Here is a 26,441-nt window from a genome sequence, read left to right as displayed (position 1 = left end):
TGCCCCCTCCCCTTCCTCCGCCCGCCCCGCGGGCCCGCCCCCGCCCCGCCGCGCCCCCGGGCCATCGATCGCGCTTCCTTCGGAATGCCGGCCGCCGCCGTCAGCATCAAACTTGGCCCGCGCTGGCCCCCGCCCCCCCCACCGGCCGCTGAGCTGGCCCCCTTCTTCCTCCCTCAACTCCCGGCGGGGGCGGCCCGTGCAGAAGCCCCCTCCCCGGAGGGATTGGCGGTGCGGGGAGAGACGTGGACGAGACTGGCGGGGGAGAACTCGGAGGCCGAGTGTTCATTTCGAGTCTTTAAAGTTGAAAAGTGGTGGGAGGGGGCGTGCGGGAGAGGAGGGGGCCGGGGGTTGCGGAAAGAAAGATGGCTGTTCCCGCGGGTCCGCGCCTGGTCGGGGGGCCCGGCTGGACGGGAGGGTTGGGACGAATGCATTAACCCCTTTCTGGCGGTGCCGCGGCCCCCCTCCCCGGCCGCGCGCGCCCGCCCGCCCGGCCCGCGCCCCCGCTCAGGAGTGGAAGCTTCCATTCCCGCCGGAGGGTGGGGGGGCGGCGCGCGGCCCCGGCGAAGTCGGGGAGTTCGCGGGGGGAGGGGACCCAGGCCCGGCATTACCATTTTGATTGCTTTGATGCCATTTTTGGAGGGGGAGGGGTTGGAAGACCCTTCTCCGCTGAGCACAAAGATGTTTAATCACGGTATGGAATCAAATCAAATACTTTCTTTAAAAAAAAAAATCCACCACCAAATCTGGTACAGTGTGATAGCCGAGGGTTACTAAGCCTTTTTTCCACTGGGTAAAACGGCAAGTTGTTGACTCTTATGCTCGGAGTAGAAGATTTAAAAGAGAGAGAGAGAAAATCCAATAATCCGGCAGCTTTTATCGCAACAATGTCTCTTTATGTGCGCTTCTGCATGGCAGCAGTTTTACTGTTTGGAGTGGCTTTTCGGAGCTTAGGTTTGATCATTTCTGTATTGTAGCCAACTATTTCAAGGCTGTTTAAATTTTTATGATGATAGTAAATGAGTGGCGATTTATTATCTGTCATGCTTGAATTTAGACGAGGCAGAGAGAAACATTTGAAAATCATGTTTGAAGGTTGCGGTGCCGCCCGGGCGAAGGAACTGTCCTACTCCAGGCTGCCTTTCCCTTTAAAATTGAACTCGGAGAAGGATGCTTGTGAACGGCATGTACCTCCATCTTTTTGTGTGTGTGTGAGTGTGTGTTTAAAAAGAAAGAAAGAAAAAAAACAGAAACTTTTGTTTTCTGGCCTTTTAAAAATATTTCTCTTTTAAATGACTAAAAATAACATCCGGTAAGTATCCGGCGTTTGTCCTGGCCATTGGGACTTGTGTTTGTAACTGTAAGTGTGTTGTTTTTCCTTTTTCCTTTGTGGCATTTTATATAGCAAGGGCTCATAAAAGAGGGAGGGAGGGCCTGGGGCTGTGGTGTAGCATGTTAATAGAGCTGCCTTGTCTCTCCCACGCTCCGCGGTGAAATCCTTCAGAGGTCACCTACGAAATGAGTTGGGCAGACTTAACATTTACTGTCTTTCTCTCCTTGGGAGAGTTTGGTGGAGATTGGCAGCTTGGCTGGGGAAAGGTCGATGCATGAGCCCTTGGCGGTGATTGGGGCTGTACCCAGGGCTTCGAAGAGGAGAAGCAGGCTCTGCTTAGTCACCCCAGCGCCTGCCCAGGAGGAGCGGAAATGCCGGATCAGGGATTAAAAAGCCGGTGTTTCAGAGTTTGCTTTTAACGCAACAGAAGAGTAAAGGTAGTGTCCCTTTAGTGATGTGCTTGGGGAAGAGCTCACACCATCTTCCTCTCGGGAGATGTGGGTTTTTTGTCCTGCTCCCGCTTGGAATATGGGGTAGAAAGGTTACGTTTCAATTAAAGGTGTACACGAGGAGGATGAGCTTGATAGTAAAACGGACAGATGACCCCATTATCCACATTTGTGAGAGGTACAGTAGCGGCGAGTGATACCTTTTGGTGCCTAGCCACCAATTTCCCATTCATGCCCTTGGCACTGGACTTTACTTAGTTACTTCTAGAAACATGGACAGGTGCTTAAAGATGTTTATCAAGGACTCCTAGAAGAAGATGGGTTGTTTGTTGGTCAGAAGTAGAGAGATACAAGGTCTGTGTAAGTGTCCAGCGTTTCTCCCACCATTGGTGGACTAGGGGATAAACAAGAAACCAGCTTCCATAGGACCGCGCTACTTGAAAACAGAGTTCATATTTTTTCCTTAAAGAAAAAATAATGAAGAGAGCTGTGGGGCAGGTGGTCGGATCTGAGTTGTGGGCCAGCCCACTTTGGCCAGGCTGCATTCCCAGGTGTGGCGGCCCCTCACCACTGGGTTGTGATTCCGGTGGAAGATGGACCCCGTCCGTGTCTTTAACAAGATATGATGTGTGAAGACTTCATTAGTTGCTCCAGTGGTTTTATGCCGTGAATTTGCAGCACATGCAGAGAGGCAGTAACATTTTCATCTAAATTGTCAAGCAACAAGCACATCCGTGTAAATAACAGACCCGTCATAAATCCTGGAGGGTTTGTGTTTTTTTCCTCCCTCTTTGGAGTTCTCGGCACAACATGTAGATGCCACGGGAAGCAGGCATCTTCAGACCTGAACTTCACGCAAGTCCAGCTTCCCCACAGAGCGTGAGAGGAGCCTCCTGTCTCAACTGCAGTCCGAGCTGGCGTGGCAGAGAGAGCGCCGGCCTCCGCCCCAGCGAACTTGGGGCCTTGTGTGCCGCTCCATCCGTCGACTTGATGGACTCCGGATTCCGAGGGGATGTCCTCAAGTGCAGCAATAAAAATGTCTTCTTGAAAGGTATCACGTATGTGGCATTCGCCCAGGCGCTGAATCACATCTTCACAGTGATTCACTAGCTGTTGTACCTTGGACACCAGAGGGGTTCTACAGTGGAAGCGTCCACCAAACAAAATTGCAGGGTGGGTTTATTGTGAAAGCTCCCCAGTTGTTTTCAGTCCTTCAGTAAAAGGATGCGCCATTGTCCAAGCTCTGCCCCCCGAGTCTGCTCTCATCCAGGAGGCCACATTTTAATCTTCCTGACCTAGAGTTCAAGATCGCATTCTTAAACTAGCACCATTACATGTGAAAGAGAAAACGAATGCTGTCTCTCCAAGCTCCGCCTTTCATATTCTGGAAAAGAGCATGGGGTTGAGACAGCAGGGGCCTAGTCCTGGCTTTGCCTGCTGCCACCTGCTTGGCCTTGACCCCTGACTCCCCCTCCCACAGCCAGAGTCTCCCAGACCCACACTTTGATCTGAGCCATATTCCTGGGGCCCCTCTTCCCCTCCATCTGTCCACCCCTCTGGTCCCTCCCGCATCATCTCTTAGCTGGAAGATTACAGTAGCCTCCACACTGCATCCACTTAAAAAAAAAAAGCTTTATTGAAATATAATTCACATATCACATAATTCAGCCGTTTAAAGTTTACAGTTAAGTATTGTTTTGTACGTTCCCAGATACTTGCAGCCGATCACCACCATCGATTTTAGAACATTTTCATCATCTCAGAAAGAAACCCTTTGGGTGTCATCCCCGCTGCACACCCCACCCCCAGGCCCTAAGCAACCGCTAAGCTACTCTCTGTCTTTATAAATCTATTTTTTATCGCTATAGAGTTACTCATTCTGGACTTTTGTGTGAATGGAGTTATATAACGTGTGGTCTTACATGACGCACTTCTTTCACTGAGCGTAATGTTTCAGGGTTCTTCCAAGTTGTAGCGCGTGTCAGTACTCGATTCTTCCTTATGTCTGAGTAATAGTCCATTGTATGGGAGACGGCGTTTTGCATCCGTTCACCAGCTGGTGGGCACTGGGCTGGTTTCCACCTTCAGGCTCCTGTGAACAGTGTACTGCGTTTCCTCATGCCCCCTCTGGTTCATCCTCCACCAGAGTAAGTGTCTTAAAGCTTGAACAGGATCACGGCGCTCCCTTGCTTGAGACCTTCCAGTGGTTTCCCCGCTGCTCTCTGCGGGGGCTGACCCTTCCCCCCCTGCTCGGCCCCCAGCAGTGCGGCTCCTTGGCTGTTACCCAGCAGGGCCTCGGGTGCCGCAAGCATCTTCCTGTCCTGGAGGCAGCTGACCGTCATCCGTCCTCATCTTTTCCTGAACGTCCGACGTCTCTGCTGGACCGTAAGCTCCCTGAGGAGCAGGGGCCGCGCTGCTCCGCCCCTCCCCCTGGGATCCGAGAGCAGTGCCCTGTCGGGCTGGATGCTTATGGGGTGAACGAGCAGGTGACCGTGAGAAGATAGGTGTGCGATCGGTGGTGGTGAGCAGCGGGGCCCAACTGGAGTCCCTGGGAGCCGTCCTTTTTAGGCCTGCAGTGAACAGTCTTAAAATCATATGTTTGGAACGAGCAGGCAGAGATGGATAAGACTGGAAGCTCCCTGGTCTCGGAAACCTCACAGGAGAGTGAGGTGTAGGTAACCACGTGTCAAGGAAATTCCAGAAAAGTTCTGCGAAAACCACGCCTTGTGACCCTTGGGGATAGAAGACAGCTTCCTGGGGGAGGGGGGTCCCCAAGGGCACCTGGGGTCGTGGACAGGAGGAGCCGGTGGCCCAGCTGAGGGCTGATGGCCTGAGGAAACCTGCAGGTGCTGGCGAGTTTCTGGCAGTTGAACCATGGGAGAGAGACAGACAGACAGCAGAGAAGGCAGGCTGGGGCCGGAGCCAGGAAGGCGCCGAATGCCAGGTGAAGGGCCTGGGTTTTGTGCCAGGGCTGGGAAATGGCCGGGGGCTTTCAGGGCTCTGGTGGTGAGGGGAGATTAGAAGGGGGAAGCGTGAAGGAGGCCTGAACCCACTCCCAGCTTGGCCCGGCCATGTGAGCTCCCTGATGCCTGTCACCTGAGTAGGAGGCTCTTGCAGGGGTGGTGGCACCCACGTGTGACGTGGGAGAGGAGAGGAGGCTGCTGGACCCTGGGTGACCGGCACATAACAGGCCGTGAGGGCAGGGACTTGTGCGGACCCTCCCCCTCCTGCCTTCACCAGAGCTTCTTAAGGCTGAGAAGTTAGTGGGGGGACACTTCTGGAACCCTCTAGAAGATGACTCGGTGGGCATCTCTGCGCGGTTGGTTTAAGGGAAAAAAATGTGTGTGTGTATATAACATTTACATGTATAGGTTATATTTTTATTGTTGACTTTGGTTTTTTTTTTTACTGTTTATAGAGTGTATGATAACAAATAGTAATTACAGTTGACCCTTGAGCAACGCGGGGGTCAGAGGTGGCGACCTTCTGCACAGACGCTGTGTATATAGTTGGTCCTACATGTAAGGCAGGGCCTCCGTATCCGTGGATTCAACCACCCGTGGATCACATAGGACTGCAGTACGCCCTGCTGAGAAGATCTGTGTGTAAGTGGACCCGCATAGAAGTGGACCCGCGCAGTTGAAACCCACGTTGTTCAGGGGTCAACTGTGTATTGATTTGTGCCGGTAAATACGCGTGAAGTCTATGCAGTGCATATGACGTCGGTTGACAGTTTGTCCAGGATTATATTACTAAAATGAGAGGAAGGATTTGTTGAAATAAGACAAATAATTACCACGCCCCTGCTAAAGTAAAACCTTGCTGAGGAAGGCGGTGATTCTTGCTATTATTTCTGTAACATTAGGAGCTGAGGAAGAATTCGACTTTTAACCAAGTTTTTATTGTGAAAGCAACACCTGCTCTTTGGGGGAAAATTCGCAGCGCAGATGTGAGAGTCATAAAGCGTGGCCCCTCTTCTGCCCCGTCCTACGCGTGGACGAGAGCAGCGCTGGCTCTGAGGTGTGATCGTAGGATGTGCTCTGTGCGCACGCGGCGTCTGTAACATGGATAAACGTGCTTAGTGGATACGCTACTAAGCACGCTATGCCTAAACTTGCTTTTGACCCTCGACATTGTGTTCCGGACATCTCTTGGGACCAACGCAGTTTAATTCCACAAACGTTTAATGATGGGCTCCTGCCTGGCGGAGGATGCGGGGGTGACGGTGGGTGATGTGCTGTTGTTAGTAATCGCGGCATCGCATGTTATAAGGCTTTACCCTTGCGAGGTGGTTTCGCTTGGTCTCTGCTTGCAGAAAGTTTCACATGTAGTTGGGGAGGCTGGCGTATCCACCGTTACCCCTCCCGTGAGCTCTCTGCAGGAGAGGTTTAGCTCGGGGGCTCAGCCCGCAGCAGACGGGGTGATGTGCTGTGATGAGGTGCATGGGATTGCTCTCAGGAGGTGACATTTGCACCTGTGGGGAAGCAGAGACATTGCACACCCAGTGCCCTGCTCTCTGCAGCACTGGTATTCTTCGGTGGGTCTGTTCCATCGCGTCTTTTTATTTGATTGTCGTGATCATCTCACGGCTTGGGTCAGGCGGGGCAGGTGAGAGAAGGGCAGCTTCCCAAGGTCAGACGGCTTGGGACCCCGGAGAGGGTGCCCTCTGTTTCAGTCCCTGCCTGGCCTCTAGCTGGCCCCCTGCCTCTAGGGTCTGACAAAGCGTAGCTGGAAGAGCAGAGGCCCGACAGTCAGGATACCAGGGTTCCTATCCCAGCTCTTTGCCTCCGGCTGTGTGGCCTCGAGCGAGTCATTCTGCTTCCTTGAGCTCTGTTTCCTCTCTGTAAAGTGGGTGTAGTAGGTGTAAAAACTACCCCACCGGGTTATTGTGATGAAATCAGATCAAAGATGAGAAAGTGCATCTAAACTCCCGAGCAGAGCAAAGGGGTTGATTTGAAGAGAACTGTGTTGGCTGCATCAGTGACCCCAGGACACTCCTGCCACGCCCTGCCCTGCACCTGGGGGGCTGGAGCCTTTGCACTGTTGCTGGTCCCTCTTCGGGGCGTATGGTGTTCGTCCCTCCTGGTAGAGGTTGACGGTGACTGCGCCGCCTTCTCTGCCAGTCCAAGGAGTTGGCTCTGATACGTTAGCCTCTTAAAACACCTGCTGTCGGAACTGTACAATTGATTTCAATCAACTTTGAATTTTTTCAAGGCAATGACTCTGATAATAACTTTGGAAATCCCATGATGCCTCATTAGAGCTGCTGGCTGTGATGATTAGCCCTGTGATTTAGCAAGTTTTTCCTCCAACGCCTTTGTCTTTTTAGGACCGAATCGCGGGCTTGCCGCCGTTTCTGCTCCACTTGCGCGAGCTGATGCCTGAACGTGGCTGCTGTCCGGTCCGCCAGAGAGCCCGGCTCGGGGCCTGAGCACGTGGGGGGCCCTGCCCGCGGGGCAGCGTCCCGGGCACACCCTGGTCACGCACGGAGGGCTTGAGGAGGCCCCTTTGCGGGGTGTGTGTTGGCTCGCCCTCCAAGGCCCTTGCCGCAGACACGGGAGGGCTTTGGGGGCAGAGGCGGTTTTCTGGAGGAGGGTGCAGCTGCTGTTCACCTTCTCCACACTGTTGGAATTTACAGCTTTTCAGGAAATAGGACTCTGGGTTTGACTTCACTTGCAGAAGAGTCCCGCTAAGAAGGCTTTTCACTTTTGTCTCCGAGAAGCACGTAAGAGAGAGGTTAAGCACCGGCTTTACAACTGGGTAGACTGGAGTTGTAAACCCCGCTCCGCGCTTCGAAGGCCGTAAAATGGGGTAACAGTGCAGCGCCCGTGAGACAGCCGAGTGCTGGCGTGTGGGGTGCTCGGGAGACGACACGCACGTGGCGCTGGCGGGATTAAATGAGATGAGACGTGACCCTCGGGCCATGGTGAGCCCTCAGCAGGTGGGGTGCAGGCGTCACAAGTCACAGCTTTCCCATCTGATGCTGACCCCGGGCCAGGCCCCTTCTAGCTCTCCAGGGACCAAGTCGGTCACTGTTCACACAGCCCTTTAGGGAAGGCCCAGGGGACGGCTGAAGCCCAGAGAGGTTGAGTGGCTTCTTGTCATCACACAGCTGGCAAGGGAAGGAGCTGCAGTCCAGTTCTGGGCCCTCGTGGCCTCACTGTCTTAGCGCCTACGCTGGAGCATGTGGCGGAGACATGACAACACTGTGCCCTGCGTATGAAAAGTTTGGTGTGTCGCGTAACTCCAGGGCATGTGTTCCAGTCAAAGGAAATGGAGATGGTACGTCAGAGAGAGCCACCAGCAGGCTAGCAGCCGTTTGTGATAACGAGTGGGAATTTTACCCTGAAGTGCAAGGTCGTGGAACTTGGGAGGGGGCCTGGGTCTGCATCCGGTCTCTGCCTCTGGCACCGGGCTGGGGAGCGTGGGGCAGGCTGGGTGAAGTGAGGGGTCTCGGCAGTGCAGAAGCTGAGCCGGCGGGAGGTTTGGACTTGACCCCGAAGCAGATACTCCTCCACCCCCTGCTTTGTCATCCCTGCTGTGGCCTGCGCTGCTCTCTGGCGTGGCTACTTCAGTATTTCCTGTTATCACTGTTGTTGTTTTCTACTTTAAGGTGGAGGCATCTTTCTCATTTGGAAATGGCCTGTATTCTCCAAAGGAGCGAACACGCTTCCTTAAGTTTTTTTCCCCCTTTGGGTCATTACTTATTGTTTGGTAGTAGTTTCCGAGCCTGTGATGAGAAACGCTGATGCAGCTTCTTCTGGTGATGACCTCTGACTGCCACCAGCGGGCGTCCCTGAAGCCTCAGATGGGCTGCGCTTTGCTTTTTTTTTTTTGGCTAGGCACCTGTGTTGGTCTTGTTAAAGTGCAGCAGAAGGAAGTACATCCATGGGGGATTTTTTTTTTTCTTTTTTAGTTCAAGGTTGAGCGGTCCTTAGCCCCCAGGTAAGATAAGGTCAGGTTGTGTGGGTCCTTGTCTCAAAGTGGGGACGGTGCTACTTCCGAAGCAGGGTTGTCCCAAGGGTCAATGAGGACGCGTGTCTCGAGTGCCAGGTGTAATTCCTGGCTGGCCTGCAGCGGGGCAGCTGAGTAATAGGGGAGCTGTTATCAGCATAGTTTATTAGCAATCATACGAGAAGCAGCGATCTGGCTGTGCCCCAGAGATGCTTTTGCCATGGAGAAGTAGACGGGCAACTGTAGCTTTTTGTTGGGACAGAGACCACTGGGTTGCTTCTTTGTCTCCACGGACGGCTGTGTCCGCAGTTGGGACTGGGCCCTAAATTTGGGATTTGGTCTTTGGACCCGAGACTTGGTCTGACGGCGTAAAACATAGGATGTGCAAGGCCGGGGGGGCCTTTGCGGGGCGCCTCCCCAAGCCCCCTTTTTGCAACTGGAACTACGGCCCTGAGTAGAGGTGGTGATGACACCCGGGGGCCCCGGGGGTCCCAGGGCTCCAGTCTTCCTGACCGCAGCACAGCCACACGAGAAGCCCGTGGTTTTCCTTTAAGCCATTAAGTTCTGTTCGCTGGTGTTTTGTTTCAGAAGCGCCTTGCCCACGAGGGTGGCCGCTGTTTGAGACATGCTGGGGTCCCACACACGATGTTCTCGTGCTGACAGTAGGGCCGCTGGGGGCACAACACGGTGGTTTTCAGAAGGTGGTCGTACTTGCAGAGCAGCTGGCTTCCGGTTGGCAGGACATGGTGCATTCTGGAACTGTCCGTTTCATGAAACTTACTGCATCAAATTGACTGTCGACCTCTAGGTGCAGGTACATTGCAGGAAGATGAGTACCTGCCGAGCCTGCTTGCCGCCCAGACCGCCTGCACGCGCGTCTGCACTGGGGGGTGGAGACTGGTTGTGGACGTGTGTATGGCCGAGGCCGTAACCTACACGTTCACAAACAGGGAAGCGTCTATCAGATTCTGCAAAGTCACCCTCCAAAGTAGAAAAGGTGATAAAAAACACTAATTTGGGGGGGGTCCCTCTTTAGGGGGAATAATGGCTGCCTTTTGATCTCTTGGGTGGAGGCAGCAGAAAGTTACTTGAAATGGCAGATGGGGGGTTGGCTGTTGGGGCCTCCCTGGGGGACACCGTCATCAGTTTGGGGAGAAGCTTTTTGCCCCAGGAAAGAGAACAAGACAGGGATGGGGCAGGCAGAGAGAGGAAGGGAGAGGGATGTGTTTCTTTTCGATGTAACTCAGGCAGAAAGCGAATCTGCACATGTAAATGAACTTGAAAATGCAATTAAAAATATATACACATTAGAGACTGTGATCCAGAATTTCCTGCGAGATGCAGGTTAGCAGGTGACAAGCCGCGTTCCTTACAACCGGTGGCGCTAACTCTTTTCCGTGATTAATGCGTCTCAGTGGTGACGAACGCACCCCAGGTGAACGCCGCTTTATTCCTTAAGCTACGGCCCCGCTGAGTGCAGGGTTTTCTGTACCTTCAGCACCAGCGTCCTTCTCCCAGCTGTCACTGCCAAGGGGACACGGGCTCAGGAAGCTTCCTCCAAGGGCCTGTCCTGGCTCGACGAGAGGTGACAAAACAGTCAGCCGTGTTGTTGTGGACAGAGGTCAGAGGGGCCCTGGACGCTGTTATGGCTGCAGGCGCTGGGAAGTGGGCACGTGGCAAAGAGTGCCCGGCTGGGTCTTAGAGCAGGATCTGGGGCCTGGGAGGCCAGGGGGGTGCGGCGTCCGGGGCTGGAAGGGGACAGGGTGGCAGAGCCCCTGTGTCTCGTGCTCCTTTGTGTTTCCTCCGGGGCGTGCCCACCAGCGTGTGCAGAAGTGAGCGCTTGGGTGGTGAGGGTGGCAGCCACAGCTCGGTACCGAGTTGGGACGTTTGGCACATGCCACTGGGCGCCCAGTCTGTACTGGGCACTGGGGACACAGCAGTGGACAGAAGAGGCCCTTGAGATATGCTCACAGTCCGAGAGGGGAAACAGGCAACAGGCAGAAACCATCGTAAATGAGTTATGGAGTTGGCGGGAAGGTGGCCAGCGCTCTGGCGGAGGTAGAGCGGGCGAGGCGCGCAGGGCTGGGGGCAGGCGGCTATTTTCAATAGTGTGTTCGAGAGGGGCCTCGGGCCTTGGAGCCAAGGCCTGCAGGAGTAGCTGGAGGAGTGAGCCCTGCGGCTCTCTGCAGGAAGAGTGTCCCAGGTAGAAGGAACAGCTCGTGCAAAGGCCCTGAGATGGGTCTTGCCTGGCGTTTCCCACGGCGGCCAGTGCGGCCGGGAGAGTGAGTGACAGGTAAGTGTGAGGGGGGGAGGTCAGAGAGCTGATGGAACAGGGCGGCGACTGGTCTGTCCAGCATGGCTGACCCCCACCTTTAAATCACCGACTGGCCGTGATGAAGAAGCGAAAGCGGCCCTTTCGTGGGGCAGAATTTTGACTAGAAGCTGGAAGGTACTAGAAGGCCAGTTTCAGCTCCAGGTCTGGCGGAATTCCCTTACAGAGGGATCTGCCTGGGGCTAGAATTGGTTGTTCTGAGACCTTTGACCGCCAAGGCAGCACCTCATAGCAAAGGGGCAGCGGCACCAACGCCAGCTGGATGGGAGGCCCGGCTGGCTGGCCCTGTGCTGAGGTTCTGTGGTTCAGAAACGCCCAGGCTCATCAGGGTTCCATCCCTGACCAGTCCCAACCTGAGATGCTCTGACCCTCTCAGGATCACAGACTCTGGCGCTGCGGGCGGGCCGGAGAGCGGTCCTAATGAGGGCTGGGCCTGCTGGGGAGTCATGCCCTGCGGTATGAGGGGACGGGGTCGGGGGCAGGGGTGGGGGCAGCCAGGCTAGCGCCACCCCTGCCATCACTTGGCGTGGGCACCAGGCAGCCTGCTTTTTTGATTTTTTTCAAGAGGAGCCAGAAACCCATGCTTATGAGAAATCTGCAGTTTAGATGTGGGTGGTACGTTACGGCCTTTTCTAGACGCATTGGCCCAAAGGACACTCCGCAGCCCAGACCGAACCTGCATCCTCTGGTCGCCCTTCCGAGTCCCCTCGTCCGGCTCCATCAGGCTGGCCGTGATCTGGTAATTCCCTGCCTCCGTGTCCCCCGCTCACCATCCCGCGTGGTACCTACATTCAGAGCTATGGGGCGAGTTGGAGTCAGATCGTGAGCCCTGAGGTCCAGCGAGCCCGCCGCCCTGGAGCCCCCAGCGCTGTTATGGGGGGAACGGTCGATGATGCTGCGACTAGAGGGCCGCTGAGTTTCTTCAAGAGCCTTCATCTCTCATTTAGATAAAGAAGTGGCGCTCAAATATATTTCTGTAAATAAAACAGTCCCGCCCCCAGCCCGGGCCCAAGGCGGTGGCTTGTTGAAGTTACTTTATTAATGAGCCTGCTGAGTGGGCTTGAATGGGGGCTGCGCTCTCATATCGCGGATCTAATTATAAACACGAGGGACGGTACCAAATAAGCAGGCTTTAAAGGGAGAAGAGTCTGGCAGCTTGGTTTAAAGTGTCCTTTAATGAACTTCTTCGGCACTTGTATCTTAGCAACACAGTTTATTACGTCCGGTGCAGCTGGACTCGGGCACGGTAATTTATCCCCCCCCCCCGCCCCGCTCCCCCCACTCTGACTTTCTTTGGTGACTGGAGGGAGGAATGTACTGACCCGATTTTTCATGGCTGGGCTTGCATCCCTTCTGCTTTGTTTAGTTGATGAAAAAGGCAAACAGGGTGCCAGGAGCAGGGGACCTTGCAGGCCGGCAGGAGGGACGGTGGCCGCAGCCTGGAGGGTGGGCGGCCGCCCAGCTCGGATGCCGGTGTCGCAGGCTGCCTTGTGGACATGCTGAATCTCTCTCCAGCGCACCCTGGGTTTGGGTATTTTTATCTGGACTTCTTTCCTGTTTTGACACTAATTTGGATACGGCGGAAGTAGGGACATTTGCAAATCTTTCCTCGTAATCAGCAAGCCTGTAAGTGGGGGTGGGCAGCGTTCTAGATGAAGTGGACATGGGGGAGGGCAGCACAGGAGCGGGGCTGGGGCACTGGGCTGGGGGGACCTTCCGGCCTGGCTGCTCCTGAGCCCAGGGACCTCGGCCGGTACTTCCCTTCCCTGAGTCTTAACTCCCTCTCGTCTGCTGTGTGAGGCTCCTGCGGCTGCTGTAACAGAGCGCCACGTGCCGGGCAGCTTACACTTACTCCTTCCTGGTCTAGAGGTCGGAAGCCTGAAATCAAGGTGCCTGCACGGCCGCGCTCCCTCCAGAGCCAAGGGGAGGATCCTTCCTGCCGCTTCCAGCTCCTGCGGGCCGCCGGCGCTGCTGGGCTCGCGGCCGCACCACCCTGGTCTCTGCCTCTGTCTTCACGTGGCCGTCTTCCCTCTGAATCTGTGTCTTCTCTTCTTACAAGGACCCAAATCATTATATTTAGGGCCCCCCAATCCAGTATGATCTCAACTAATTATATCTGCAGAGACCCAATTACCAAATAAGGTCACACTCTGAGGTTTTGGGTGGATGTGAATTCTGGGGGGGACACTGTTTAACCCACTCTAGCTACCAGTTGAAGCTAGTCACGCCTGCCTCAGGTTATGGTTGGGGGGTCCAAGTAGGTGGAGGCTGCTCCCTGCTGACCCTGCCAGGGCCGCCTTCCCTACAGCCAGGAGCCGAGATGGAGAAACAAAGGCAACCTGCCCCATTGCGGGAGTGGGCTGGCTGTGTCTGCTGAACGCATTACCTTCTGTGGGTGGGAAGATGGAGCCTGCACCCCGCTGTGGCAGGTGAGAATATGCCTTTACTTCTTCCAACAACTGTACTGCCGTCCTCATTTTTCTTACTTTTTTTTTTTTGGGCCGCACCGCACAGCCTGCGGGATCCCAGTTCCCCGACCAGGGATCGAACCCAGGCCCCCCTGCAGTGGAAGCGCGGAGTCCCAAACACTGGACCGCCAGGGGATTTCCACCGCCCCCCGTTTTTCAGGGGAGGAAACTGAGGCTCAGAGGGGTGCAGTTACTCATCCAGGGGCTTAGCTTGGGCTGACACGAACCAGGGTGGTCTGGGTCCCCGGCCCCTGCACCGACTGTGTATCGTACCGGCTGCCACCGAGACAGAACACCCAGTGGGGCCAGCGTGCTGCCAGCCAGGGACGCCACACGTGTGTACGGCATCTGAGGTTCACCAACGCCCCCCTTCCCCGCATCTGATGCCATGTGGCCCTTGGCACCCCGGGGAGTGGCGGACCGGGGGGATCCCTGTTGCACTGAGGGTGAGGATGCCAAATCCCTGCCACATCCCCAGGGCTGATGGAGAAGCTTTGATCTTTCTGAGTCAGTTTCTGCATCTGTAAAATGGGCTAACACTTTACCATCTTCCTCAGAGGGTAATTGTGAGGGTGAGATGAAAAAACACAAGGGGAAGTCCGGCCTGTGGGCTCGGAGGGCTGGGTGTGGGGCCCACAGGATGAGCTAGGGCCCCAAGGGTCACGTGACAAAGGGCGGGATGTCATCCCGCCAAACTGTGTAGCTGGTTGCCCAGCAAGTCGCCTGCCCAAGTGGCTCCTTTGCACATGTGCATCCCATTTCCCTGAAAGGTCCTGGAGTCCAGGCGAGACTCAGGATGAGCTGTGGGAGTTGCCTCCCAGTGGACACAGGTGGGTCCACGTCCTGCCTCTGCCTCTGCCGTCTTGGCCGTAGAGACCTCTTCTGCCCTGTGCCCCGGGCCGCGCGCACGTGTGCTCTCCTGGCTCCCAGATCCTGCCAACAGGTCAGGGTTCAACCGTCGTCCTTTAGGCAGTGCCTCCCTGACACCCACTGCCCTGGGCCCCTGTTCTTTGCCTCCAGTACCGCCCCCCCACCCGATGCTGCTGCTCCAGTGATTACTAGAGAGTGGGAGCTGCGTGAGGTGGGGCCCCCCCCGAGGCCTCTCCTGTCCTGCTGGCTCTGGGCACACTGCAGGAGCTGGCCAATGGCCTGGCCCCTGGGGGACTGGCCGTGTGTGGTTTGTAAGGGAATCCTTTCCCCTGGGCCGCTCTTAATCAGCTGCTTCAGTGTGGACCTGCGGAAGCATTTGTTGAAAGACCATCGTTGGTCATTCAGTTGGTCATTCAGCCAGTATTCAGTGAGTGACCATCGTGTCCTCGGCGCCAGGTGACCGTGGCCTGAGAGAGAAAGAGGAGGAGGTGGCCTGGGGTCATCGTTACTATCAGTATTGGTGTCATCAGTCAAAGTCTGCTTTACCCCGTGTAGGTGCTCGTGTGTCCTTTTACCCCTACCCCCACCCCGCTCAATCCACCCCTCCTAATTCTCTAGGTCCCGCCCTGTGGCAGATGTCAGGGACTTGGATGTCTACGAGACACAGCCTCTGAGAACAAGAGTGAGAGGGAGATGGGGGGAGAGGGAGGGAGGGAGGGAGGGAGGAAATGAGGGAGGGGAGCGAGCAGGCCGACAGCAGCTGCACCCAGTTGTCACGGGGGCTCCGGTACCAGCCTCTGGGGTGAAGCTGCCGGTAGGGGTGGTGGCGCTCAGTTCTTGCTGGGAAGCATTAGGGTGTGAATATGCCCATTTGACAGATGAGGAAACCGAAAGGTAGAGAGATAAGGCGACCTGCCCAAGGCCCACAGCGAGTGAGGGGCAGCACCTGGATTCTGGAAGCACCTGCTTGACTGCAGGAGGCCCTCTTATCCCCACTTTGCAGATGAAGAAACTGAGGCCCTGTGAGGCCAAGTAACTTTTCCACGTCACCAGCTCCAGGCCCCCAGCCAGGTCTTCGACCCCAGAGCTTTCCCTTCCCCTGGGCTGTGCTAGAGGAGGAGGCCTGCAGCCGCGGTTGGAGGAGCCCTGCCATCCTGACCTCGAGCTGGCTCGGCTGTGCTCACGCTGCCTGCTCCCTTCCCTTTCTGCTGTCCGCTCCCCTCCCAGCTCAGAGTCCAGCTCAGGCTGCAGCTCGTTCGCGTTGCTCTGCGCCCATCACCACTGTCCTCGCGAGCGTCCCCTCTGACCCGGCAGGCAGGGCAGCACTGTCCTTCCATGCCACGTAAGCTTCAAGTGGCTCTGTCCAAACCCATGCAGAATCCTTCCCCGGAGGGGAAGTTAGTGGTACTTCCTGAGACTGCAGAGGGTGTGGAGGGACGGGAATTGCACGGAGCTGAACTTTGTCCTAACCTCAAGGACTTTCTAAGGATCAGGGTGTGCGTGGAGAGAGCTGGCCACCCCAGGAGGTAACAAGCTTCTGCCGCAGTGAGGGATGCTGGGGGTATTTGCACGTGGGGTTAGACGGGGCCAAGTGGGATCCCCTCCGACCAGGAGTTGGCGCAGCAGTCTGTGGCCCCGGCCCCGGCCCCGGCCCCGGCCCCGGCTCCGTTCTCTAGCTACCTCATCGACACGTTACTGAGTGCATTCTGGGAGGCACCAAAGGAAGGGAAGTCCAGGGTTCTTGGCAGCCCCTTCCCCCTCCAAACCCAGCTGACCCCCTGGCCAGCACAGAAAAACCAGTGGGGACGCTGTCCCGTGTCCCTAGGTGAGTCCTCCTGCCATGTGCCTGGATGGAGGCCAGCAGAGCCAAGAGTCAGGCTGGAGGAGGGGGCCACATGGGGCACAACTGGGAGGCAGGGGAGGCTGGGGAGGCGAGCGGCAGCACAGAGCCGCCAGCCAGGACACGGCCTCTGGAAAGACCCTTCTTTCTCCAGGCAGGTTTACTCATTCTCACTTCACATCCTTGGTGCACAAAGGCGAAAATTACAAACGTTCGTGACTGACTTGTGCCCCAGCTGGAGTAAGGCCCGCTTGCACTGCTCTGGACAGCAGCTGAGGCTGTCCCGTCCCCCGTGACAGCCCCGAGGGGTGGGCAGGCCCAGAAGTAGGCTCAGGAGGGGGACCTGTGTTGACCCCACCGTTGACCGTTGCAGCTTCCCTTCGGAGGTGCACAGAGCTCGCCTCGGACGGGCAGTTAGTGGGCTTCTGCCGTTTCTTCTTTTGTTAACACGCCATGGATTTGTTAAGTAACACTGAACATTCCATTGTGGAAAAGCATATAAAACGTAAGGTTCACCATCCCAACCATTTTCAAGGGGACACTTCAGTGCCATTAAGTACATTCACAATGTCACGCACCCCTCGCCGTCATCTCTTCCCAAACTGAAACTGTGTCCCCACTCAACACAACTCCCCTCCCCCTCCCCCAGCTCCTGTCAACCGCCATTCTACGTTCTGTCTCTGAATCTGATGACTCTCGGTCCCTCTCTAAGTGGGATCATGCAGTGTGTGTCCTTTAGTATCTGGCTTATTTCACTGAGCGTAATGTCCTCGAGGTCCATCCGTGTTGTAGCCTGTATCAGGGCTTCATTCCTTTTTAAGGCTGGATGACATTCCATCCTATGTGTACACCGCCTCTTGTTTATCCGTTCACCTGTTGATGGACGTTTTAGTGGTTTCCACCTTTTGGCTCACAGGAATAATGCTGCTGTGAACGTGGGGATACAGGTATCTGTTCAAGTCCTTGCTTTCAGTTATTTTGGGTACATACCACAAGTGTAATTGCTGGGCTGGACTTTTGCTTTTCATCCTAGACAAACCCATGGCAGAGAGAAGCCTGAGCAGTTGCCTGAGTCGTCCCGAGCGTAGACAGTCTAGGGTCAGCCCCCTCCATCAGACCGATGTCCTGTGACCTTGGGATCCCTAGTTTCGACATCATCATCTTCTAGGGAACTTGGGGTGTCCCCGCTGGCGTCCCAGTCCCTGGCCAGTCTCTGCACTGTGGAGGTGGGTGTGGGTCATGTGGAAGCAGCAGAAGCATCCGTGAAGCCTGTCGGCTCCTTCAGAGCACACTTTACGAAGGGGCGTTCGCGTCTGCAAGGGTTTCTCCTGCTGGAGTTTTGTGTTGACATTAAAAACGCGGACAATGGACTTCCCTGGTGGCGCAGTGGTTAAGAATCTGCCTGCCAATGCAGGAGACACGGGTTCGAGCCCCGGTCCAGGAAAATCCCACATGCCGCGGAGCAACTAAGCCCGTGCGCCACAACTACTGAGCCTGCGCTCTACAGCCCGCGAGCCACAACTACTGAAGCTTGTGTGCCTAGAGCCTGTGCGCTCTGCAACAAAGAGTAGCCCCCGCTCGCCGCAACTAGAGAAAGCCCGCGCGCAGCAACGAAGACCCAACGCAGCCAAAAATAAGTGAAATAAATAAATTAAAAAAAAAAAACGGACATTAAACATGTAACCTGCTTGTGGTAGTTTGTGCAAGCGTTACGGTATGTGATTTATTTTCCATTTTTTTCTCTTACAATGATTAGTTAATGCAGATATGGGACCGATTCCCTGGAGTCCTCTCACTCATTAACGACTAACATCTATACAGCGGTGTTTTGGTGTATCCAGCACTGCCACATATATTAACCTACTGGAAGGTCACGTTTCACGGGTGGAAAAGCCACGTCCACGGCCCCCATGGGTAAGAACCCAGAGGAGGGAGGCCCGTGGGCTTGGGAGGCCGCTTCCTGGAGCCACTGTCAACCACGGCCGAGTCTTGCCCATTCCCTGACCAGGGGTTCAGGGGTGTCATTGTTGAAAGGTTCCCCAAGTCTGCTAATGAAGTGGCTGGCTCTTTGAGGGAGCCCTCAGCTGGCTTCCCTCGCCGTGTTGGCCTGGCCTGGCCCAGGGTGAGGTACGCCACCGCCAGCTTGTGCACAGGCTCCTCCCGACGTGCAGAAGAGAGGAGCATCCACAGACTCTTCGCAGTTAAACTTCTTTTCCTGGCGTTAGTGTTGCTTAAACTTGTTGTTTGGGCTCTAGCGGAGGACAGAGTGACGTAAGTAGCGGACAGAAACGTACAGTCGGCTGCGATTATTTTGAAGACTCGGAGGGCGCCTGTTTTTACGTGTAGATAAATGCAGTTCTGTTTTCTACGGTAAAGTCTTTTCTTGGTGGGATTAGGTGTGTCAGTAGTTCATGGTGTTCTGCAGTACGTTATCTCTAGGCTCTGCTTTCTAGAGAAATTTGACAGATGCTGACCAAGTTCTCCAAGGATTCCCTCTTCATCGTTCCCACTGGTTGAGTCCTTTCTGTGACGGGGAGCTTACTACCTCCTGACAGGTCCACCCAGGCCTGGACAGCTCTGAGTTTCAGGGCAGTCCACCTTGTTTTGAGGCCCATCAGTTCTCATACTTCCCATCCATCCATCTACCCACTGGGGGAGACCTTTATGGTCCACGGACTGGTAGGCAATGGAGTGCGTGTGTGTGCGTGTCTCTGTGTGTGTGTGTGTGTTGTGTGTGTTGGGTGCTCCATAGAATTAAGAGCCGTAAGCCTCAATGTCTGCTGTCAGGGAGCCACTCGTTACCAGGGAGGGCAGTTAGGCAGCAGCCTGGGATCAGGATGTGATGACCAGAGATGGCAGCCAGCTGTGCTGCAGGAGGTCAGAAGACGGGGAGACTTCTTGCTCTAAACCTTGACCCTGAACAATTCCGTGTGGTTTCAACTCTCAGGCCCCATCTCTGATTCTTGTTCGTCTTGTGACCTTGAGCAGGTTATTGACTATCCTTCAGCTTCCTTTTACGCACCTGAGAAGTGGAGATAATACGAGCAATTGCCCGTAGAACTCGAAGGATGGGGCAGGGTGATGGATGGTAGGAGCTTAGCAAAGAGCCTGGTTCACAGTGAGGGCTCCGGAGAAACGAGTTCTCACCCTGTGTCTCCAGGCCAGGCCGTTATCCTCTGCTGCTGAGTTTCGGAGACACCCATCTCTCTGGAGTCCCACTGGCCTCAGCTCTCATCCCTACCACCGTCTTGCCAATTTCACCTCCTAAATATCTCTCTCACTTTTTCCTGCCTCTGCTACTCCAGTTCACCTCTCAGCAGCCTCCTGACTGCTCTCTTTGCCTTTGGGGTCTGTCTTCCACACCACCACTAAGGTTGTCTTTTTAAAGTATAGTCCTTAGGTGACTTCTCTGTGCTTAAAAAGTATGTCCCACACCCCACTGCCCACAGCAAGAGCTTCACATCTTCCTTAACCTCTTGCCCAGGTGAGCTGAGTCAGACAGAGGAGCTGCTGTGTTGAAGCTGGGGCCGGGCCTAGAGCCCCACCATACAGCCTCAGGTCCAACTCCAGGACCACTGGCAGTTGGAGGCACCTGGGGCAGCGGGGAACACAGTCTGTAAGTCAGTAACTTGAGGAGGAAGGTTCACAAGTTCTCTGCAGTCAATAGACAGGGCCTTTCATTTTCTGGTTTCACATAACTTCTTCACCCTCATCTCCCAACACGGAATTGTTAACCATTTCCCAGACATAATAAATGCCTGTGGGTCACGGGTCTTAACCTAGGGCAGCGCTCCTGCCTGGACTGCCCTTTTCTCTTGAACAAGATCCTGCCCACCCCGCAAAGCCCAGATTAGCTCCTTACCCTCAAGGAAGGCACCTCTGGATTCATGTGGACTGGGTCCTACTGGTGGTAATGATGGTCACGGTTGTGATGGTGGTGGTGGCGGTGTTGATGATGGTGGGGCCAAAGGGGGTGGCAGGGATGGTGATGCTGGTGGTTATGGTGGTGATAAAGGTGAGGATGGTGATATTGGTGGTAAGGATGATGAGATGATGGTGATAAAGGGGATGGTGACGATGGTGATGTAATGATGCTAGTGATGATAAAGGTGATGGTGATGATGGTGATGATGATGATGGGGATGGTGATGATAACATCAGTGATGACGGTGGAACTACCATGTATTGGCCACTTCCTGTGGTAGGTCTGAGCGTTTCCAGTTTAACTTACTTACCGTCACAACACATCCCTGTGAGGAAATGTCATCTCCACTATACACTGGAGAACAGAGACACGTATCGGGTACCAGCGCTGCTCAGTCTTGGCTTTATTACTTTGTGGCGATCAGACTCCTCAGTAAAATGTCTGTGTCTGACACACAGGCTCACAGCAGTTACGTTTGAATTAATGGATAGTGGTTGTGCCTTAGAAACTGTAAACGTGATGGAAATGTTGTTGCTGTTATATTATGTCTTAAAGACAAGATGTTTGTGTAAAGAAGAAGGAAAAAGCTTTAAGAGTTCTAAAGTCACTGATGGGGACACTCAGGCAACAAAGTCCCTTGTGTCCCACCCGGGAACCCCCTACAGAGTTAAACACAAGACGACATAAAACACAAAATGCTGCCAACATTACTTTTAAAGACTGTGGGGCTCAGATTGCGTGTCTCAATGCAAACGCATCTTTCTTTGCAGTTATTTTTGTGACATTTGATGTCACCCAGTAGGTCTGAACATCCCAGGTCAGCTCCTTGGAAGCTGTCTGTTCCTCTTCTGTCTGAGCCTGCAGCTCTGTTGGCCGCCAGTGGGCACCGCTGAGGTCCTGGAAGGAAATCACAGGCGTGGAAAATGGTGTATGATTTTTCTTGAAAATTAAAACTTTAAGTGAAAAACAACAACAGGATAAGTAATCCTACCACCTTAAAAATGTACTTGATAAATTGTGGAGCAAGATTTAATACAGATGAGTATACTTGACAAGTATTTTCACTGATGTAATTGCTGCTTAACATTTTTTAACTCTCAGGTGACCCTTTCCTCTTGACTAGTGGTTTCAGGCTTGGCAAAGACTCGGGCCCTGCTTGAATCTTCGCTCAGGGTCCCTCAGAGCCTGCCCCTTGGCTGCCTGCATCTGAATCTCCCAGGATTTGCCAGCAGATGCCTGGTGTCACCCCACACTTGTGGAACCAGGAGCTTCACCACTGGGCCCAAGAGTGTGTGTGACAGGCTCCCCTCAAGATTCTGCAGCCCCTGAAGTGTGAGAACCAGGGCTCAGGGTGAGGATAACCCTTCCCCTGGCCACCTGACCAAACGGAAAGGTGTGGACAGCATGCTTCTTCAGCCCTTATTGGGTCTTTTCCTCTTCTGTGCTGATCATGGTGCTTATTGTGGTGGTGGCGGTGTTGATGTGATGATGGTGATGATGTGATGGTGATGATGATGGTGGTGGTGATGATGATGTGATGGTGTTGATGGTGGTGATGGTGGTGATGGTGATGATGTGATGGTGATGATGGTGGTGGTGATGATGTGATGGTGTTGATGGTGATGGTGGTGATGGTGGTGATGGTAGTGGTAGTGGTGATGATGGTGGTGATGGTGATGGCGGTGTTGATGGTGATGGTGATGATGGTGTTGATGATGGTGATATGGTGATGATGGTGATGATGGTAGTGGTGGTGGTGGTGATGGTGATGGTGATGGCGGTGTTGATGATGGTGGTGATGGTGGTGATGGTGGTGGTGGTGATGATGTGATGGTGGTGATGATGGTGGTGATGTCATCCCTTGCTATAACCTCAGGGAAAGATTGAGGAGATTAGAGCCTGGAAGGAGAGGCCAGCTGAGTCCTCAGATTACTCGTCTTACACACTTGGGTAAGGCGTGGAAACTTCCTGAACCGCATTTGCCCTGCCTGCAAAGTGGAAGTAGCAATATCTTTACTAGCTGTAAGGCTTCTGCAAGTATTAGTGGTTTTATTATTCAAACTCAGAGGACTGTGGTCGATTCTAATCGTGTGACATCTTTGCATAAAGAGGGAGAGGTGGAAGGAGGGCCAACGGTTTGTGAACGGTCTGATGTCAGGCTGTTGTCCCTTATATCTGATGTATTTAGACATTTCCGTTCACTTGCATTGGTCCCTCTAGGTTGAATTTTAAAACATATTCCTTTTAAAACTTTAAAGAACAAACACAGACGGTGCAAAAGATAATCTCGAGTCGTCATCACCTGCCTTTTGGCCTGGGTCCCGTGTCCCCTGTCCCGGCTCTTCCAGGCTGGCCGCTGGTACCCGCGGGCCGCCCCTCCTCACAGCCTCGGCTCTGCCCTCCTCGCGGGGGCCTTGCCGCTCACGGTGCTGCCACCCCCGCAGCCTCTGCCCGGGTTGGTGAGCTCCCCGGGCCGAGTGGCCTGGGCGGCCGGTCGTCGCCAAGAGTCACCAGCCAAGGCTGAGGAGTGAAAGCAGCCCGGCTCTCTTTTCCCCTTTTAGGTTATTGAAAAGGTTTCCCCCCACTTGGCCTTTGCTCCATCCAAATCAGATTTTGTTTCGTCCACTGTAGCTTCATCCCCTAGCTCCGCGGGCTTTGATCTCGCCGTCGCGGTTGAGGCGCCTTCTCTTGCTGGCCTCGCCCCCCGTGCCTCCTTCCTGACACAGAGCACGCTGCTCCCGTAATACATACTCACCCCTGATGAGCTACTTAAAAAATAAGCATTGATTTCCAGATAAAAATCACAATTAGTTTTAAATGTCCTCTGTAAACCTTGTTACAGATAATTGCCAGAAACGCACAGAGTCTGAAATTAATGAAAATCGACGGCCGCATTTGACGCAGGCTGTGCTGCTTATTTTTTCAGTTCTGTATCTGAGCCGTGTGGACATTGCTTGGGTAGAAGCCGTGCCTGCGAGATGCCGGGCGGGGGCGTTTGCTGGAGGACACCATGCAGGAGTGGGAAGAACATGGGTTTGGGGTTGCCCAGTCGCTGCTGGCAGCCCTGCCTCCTCTTCTGGTGGTTGGATGACCTTCTGAGCCTCAGGCTCCTTATCTGTGAAATGGGTTTAGGAATAACAGCCTCCCAGCATCGCTGGCCAGCGATGGCAAGGATGTGCCTGGTCAGAGTCAGTGGTCCGGGCTTGGTCTCACCCGTCTCCCTCCCCACTCTCCCTGCAGCAAACCAGCCTTGCAAAGTCTCCGTGGTTTCATTCATTCCCTCCCTCCCTCACTTCTGCTGCCAGATAAACAGAAGCTGACAGGAGGCAGAGAGGACAGGGATGCCAGACAGTTCCTGTCGTCTGGACACAAGCACTGGCCTGGGGGTGGGGGAATGACGTGGTCCAGGCCGGGCCTGCAGACCCATCCACGAGGACCTGTTCCCACCAGCCCCACTCCTGTGCTCTCGAGGCTGGCGGGGTGGTCGGAGTTGGTGTTTTCCGAGGCAGAGGGAGCCGGCTGAGGGCCGTGGCTGGGAAGCTCTGTGATCACCTGCCCGTCTCTCAGCACTGGGTGGATGTGTAGGGTGAGGAACTTCTTCTGCAGGATCGCTGTAGTAACTGGGTGCCTTTATATTAAGTTGCGTTCACGGTCAACCCTTTGTCAGTTTCCGTTCCGGAATTCTCAGAATCGCGCGGTGTGTCCTTGGGCAGAGCACCCTGGAGCCTTCACTTCCTCATCGGTCCCTGTGTGGCTACTGTTGAGGCCCACGGAGGAGCCAGCGCCACCTTCCTCCCCCTTCCCCTTCCTGAAGGAGCACAGGTGCGGGGCCGCACCTGCCCAGGACTGACTCTTAGGTCCTGCTCTTTACTGGTCACAAATGCTAGGCGGGTACTTAGCACCTCAGTCTCCTCAATCTGCAGGCAGGTAGAGAGGCGTCTGCCTAGTCGTGAGGCTGTTTGTTCGGTGCTGGGGAAACAGACCAGCAGCACGGGGCCCCTGCCCTCGACGAGCTCACAGCCAGGTCTGGCGACAGATCAGAGCAGCCCCACTGGTGAGTGGCAGTGGGGGGCTCAGAGGTCTGTGGGGTCCTGAGAAGGAGCCACCGGTCCAGCCAGGGGTGCAGGAGACTGCATCCCCGAGAGGGTGAAGGTGACACAGGAAGGGTGCTTAACGGATCATGCAGGCTCCATTGTGACAGTTTCTTGCCTCCCTTCCTTCCCTCCCTCCCTGCCTCCCTCTGTGTCTACTTCCCCCCTTCCCTCCCAGTCCCCAGGTGTGTCTTTCCCTCTGTCTCTTTGGAAGCTCTGGACGGTAAACGCTGGTTCCGCATCAGATTCCTTCTATGCCTTTGGTCCCAGAGACAAATAAATGCCCCCCCCCACCCATGTCTCTGCAGACAGGGGCTACAGAAAGGAGAGAACAAAGCTCGGGAGTTACTTATTTATTTCTCGCTCTGCAGAAATGTTTATTGGAAAGTGGCGCGGCAAGGTGGAATGGTTTGATTTGATTAGCAAGTCTAAATGTATTAGCAGCAAGACAGAAACGATATTACAATTAGCGGCAATTAGCTGTGCTGATGACTCTGGGTGGCAGTGCCGGCTGACAGATGTTGCTTCCTGGTCCCGGGTTGGACTGGGAGGGCACTTCTACCCTTGTGCAGGGACTCGGCTCCCCGGAGCGCCTAGGACCCCAGCCCAGTTGTCAGCAAGTCTGAGTAACAGCTAATTAGTCACATCACACAGACGTATGCCAGACCTGCTGGTGCTGTGTAAAGTGACTTCGTGATGTTTGGGGGGCAGCGGGCTTGACTTTGGGGGAGTCTGAGCCCCTCCCAGCCTGCCCTGCGTTGGCACCACTGATGACAGCAGCCGTGGATGGTTTCGTTCCTTTCCCATCTCTTTATAGGTCCTTTGTCATAACACAGCCCCTCCCAACGCTGTTCATTCAGGTTTACCTGTGGCCTCTCTCCCCGAGACCAGGGCCCGGCCGGGGCTGCAGCGAGGACCTCTGGGGTGCCTTTGCTGATGCGTGGTGCACGCCAGTAGTGCTTTAAGGCGCTGGCATAGACTCAGGAGACACCAGGAGCTATGTAACCGCATGTTTACAAGTTAGTTGACCTCAACTTGTGTTGTCAGTCACCTTGACAAAGATGGAGGATGGGATGGAAATGCCCAAGACTCTACCTGTCCTCCAGGAGTTTCCAGACTTGCGATGGGGACGCCAGAGAAGCAGCCATCCTGCAGAAGCAGCCGAGAGCTTCTTGCTGAGTGATGGAAATGCTGTGGAACTAGATGGGAGGTGGCGGTTGCCCAGCCTTGTGAATGTACTGGATGCCTCTAAATTGTTCACTTTAACTTTTTTTTTTTCTCTTTTCTGCGGTTCGCAGGCCTCTCACTGCCGTGGCCTCTCCCGCTGCGGAGCACAGGCTCCGGGCGCGCAGGCTCAGCGGCCATGGCTCGCGGGCCCAGGCACGTGGGATCCTCCCGGACCGGGGCACAAACCCGTGTCCCCTGCATCGGCAGGCGGACTCTCAACCACTGCGCCACCAGGGATGCCCTAAAATGGTTATTTTTATGTCAGTTTCACCTCAACTTAAAAAAAAAAAAAGTGCCAGGAGATATTTTGGAAGTCCAAACACTAAACTGGGCGCATCTCAGGGGCTTTAGTGAGATAAAAGTTTCTGAAAACTGAGCGCTCGTAAGGGGAGATGATCATGGATGCCGAGTCTGCCTCTGAGGTGGGAAAGAGCTGGAAGGGAGAGGAGGGGAGAGGCGTGTCCGTGAGGCCTGGGGTGCAGGGAAGACCCAGGCGCAGAGGTGCGGTGCATCCTTTGGGGGAGAGGTGGAGAGAAAAGCCGCCAGAGGTAAGACCGTGTTTCCTTTCTGCTCCTGGCTGCCCTCCAGGGACTGCAGGAAGGGAGCAGTGTGGGCCACCTTTATGGCTGGGAGGAGGCTGCCCCGATGGCCCCAGGCTGCCTGGGCACATTAGGGACCAGAGCAGCCTCTGGAGTGTGGCCACCCTTTTCCCTGGCATCACGGGTGGACTTGGCCTTAGCAGTTGCATCTGCCAGGGCTGCTCAGAGGGGCGGCCCCCAGACAGCATCTCCCCCCAGCCCCGCAGCCCCCAAGCCATCAGGAGGGTCTGGACCGAGTGCAGCAGAGAAAGACAGATGTGGTCTGCCCACGGGAGCCGGGCAGGGGCGCTGTTTGTCCAGAGCTGCCCGAGGCTATGTGGTGGGAGTGTCAGGGGAGCAGGAAGGGGTACAGCTTG

At 54.9% G+C, this 26,441-nt stretch overlaps 1 protein-coding gene across 3 annotated transcripts in view; it reads left to right on the top strand.

Moving 5' to 3' along the window:
• The window catches only part of PHF21B (PHD finger protein 21B), a 94,517-nt gene that overhangs the window by 1,915 nt on the left and 66,161 nt on the right, over positions 1-26,441 (top strand). The window lies entirely within an intron of this gene.

Source organism: Delphinus delphis, chromosome 11, assembly GCF_949987515.2.
Source record: "Delphinus delphis chromosome 11, mDelDel1.2, whole genome shotgun sequence".
Classification (NCBI taxonomy): domain Eukaryota; kingdom Metazoa; phylum Chordata; class Mammalia; order Artiodactyla; family Delphinidae; genus Delphinus; species Delphinus delphis.
The sequence above is the reverse complement of the archived record's forward strand: the minus strand, read 5'-3'. Positions and strand labels throughout refer to the sequence as shown.